Source organism: Oryzias melastigma, linkage group LG8 (genome assembly GCF_002922805.2).
Source record: "Oryzias melastigma strain HK-1 linkage group LG8, ASM292280v2, whole genome shotgun sequence".
Lineage (NCBI taxonomy): Eukaryota > Metazoa > Chordata > Actinopteri > Beloniformes > Adrianichthyidae > Oryzias > Oryzias melastigma.
In genome coordinates this window covers 2,485,757-2,487,233 of record NC_050519.1, presented here as the reverse complement: position 1 = coordinate 2,487,233, position 1,477 = coordinate 2,485,757, and the positions used below count along the sequence as shown (strand labels likewise).

Genomic DNA, 1,477 nt, shown 5'->3' with positions numbered 1-1,477 from the left:
CCAGGCACACCCACTGATGGAGTTTAGGAGAGGACTAGTTCTTGAAAGCAGGGACCGGGATCTTGTCGTCATGCTTTTGTTGTTGTGCTTCTTTTTTTGTTGATGTGTTAGTGTGCTTTTGTTGTCCTGCTTCGGCTTTTGTCATTGTGTTGTCGGCTTTTGTTGTTGTGCTTCCACGTTTGTCGTGGTGTTTTCAGCTTTTGTCGTTGTGCTTCTGGTTTTGTTGTCGTGTTGTGGTTTTTGTTGTTGTGCTTCTGCTTTTTTCATTGTGTTGTTGGCTTTTGCCGTCTTGTTGTGGCTTTTTTTGTCGTGTTCTGTCTTTCACATTTAAGTGAGTTGTGTCGGTGATCTCAGAACTCCGGAAAAGTGGGAATACTGTCAAAATAAAACTCTGCTAACAGAACGAAGCTTTGCCATCTCTGTCGACGGTGGCCGTGATACTATAGAATGCTAACCGCTCTCACACAGCACATCATTCCACAATCTGTTGTGTTATTGTTACAGCTATTCCATCAGCATTAATCCCAGCGAGCCGCGGCCGTGCAGCTGCCTGCAGAGCGGACTCGTACCTTCCCTCCACTCCCAGATGATGCAGCGTGTTTGGTCTGCGTTCTGACACAAAACAAATACACCGTAATAGATTGCAAATGAAGTGCACCGCGGACACCACCAATTAATCACAAGCCAGATTGCTGTTCCTCTGTGCCATTTCTCTGCAGTCGCAAAATAAAAAAAGGAAACGAAAAAACAGCAAATTGCACCTTCTTAAAATGAATGGATTGTATCTGCAGTTAATTATCATTAACTGCTGGGTCTCTTTGGGAGGTTTCTGCAGCTTAAGGAAGCAGCCGGGGACGGCGAGCACAGAGGAGCTGCAATGGAGTCACAGAACTCGGCCGGCTGGTAATTGCACTTCCATCGCAAGAAGATCAATTCTATGTAATCAGAGTGCAATCACACTAAAAATCGAGTGGTTATTCAAGCCGCTTTAACATGGAAGCTTCTCATTTTCAGAAGAAGAACGTGTTTGTTTGATACTGAGCGTGAAAACATGGCAGGAGTTGATGAGCCTGTAAGTCTGACTCGGCTTTGGATCCCAGAACACTGCAGTGCTACATTACAGCAGACATGAAGCAGCAGATCGGTCATACATGTCCCTTCATGGACGGTTTTTAGTTCTCCATCATAATGACACTGAACATCCAGACGACTCTGGTGTTTTAATATATACAGGAACAGAACCTGGAAGTTGTTGAAACTGTTTGAAAATGAGGATTTTTTGGGAGCTGTTAATTGACTGCATAAAAGAACTGGACTTAGTGACCCCGCCCCCCTGGTGTTCCAAACAGGAAGTACCTGCTGGTTCCAAGAAACCAAAATCCTATAGACTTATAGAGAAATAAACAGTTGTTACTCAGTCATTCTGTTATTCAGAATAACCATTTTTGCTCTGTAGTTGATGTTAACAACTGACCAA

At 43.9% G+C, this 1,477-nt stretch overlaps 1 protein-coding gene and 1 long non-coding RNA gene across 2 annotated transcripts in view; one reads left to right on the top strand and one right to left on the bottom strand.

The window, feature by feature from the left end:
- LOC112146377 overlaps positions 1 to 1,417 on the top strand; it is a 23,887-nt gene extending 22,470 nt beyond the window's left edge. The window contains exons 5-6 of the long non-coding RNA XR_002919258.2: positions 826 to 939; positions 1,015 to 1,417. This is a non-coding gene — a long non-coding RNA (uncharacterized LOC112146377). The remainder of the gene's footprint in view (positions 1 to 825; positions 940 to 1,014) is intronic.
- cacng2a (calcium channel, voltage-dependent, gamma subunit 2a) overlaps positions 1 to 1,477 on the bottom strand; it is an 85,308-nt gene that overhangs the window by 68,136 nt on the left and 15,695 nt on the right. The gene's annotated exons all lie outside the window — the stretch shown is intronic.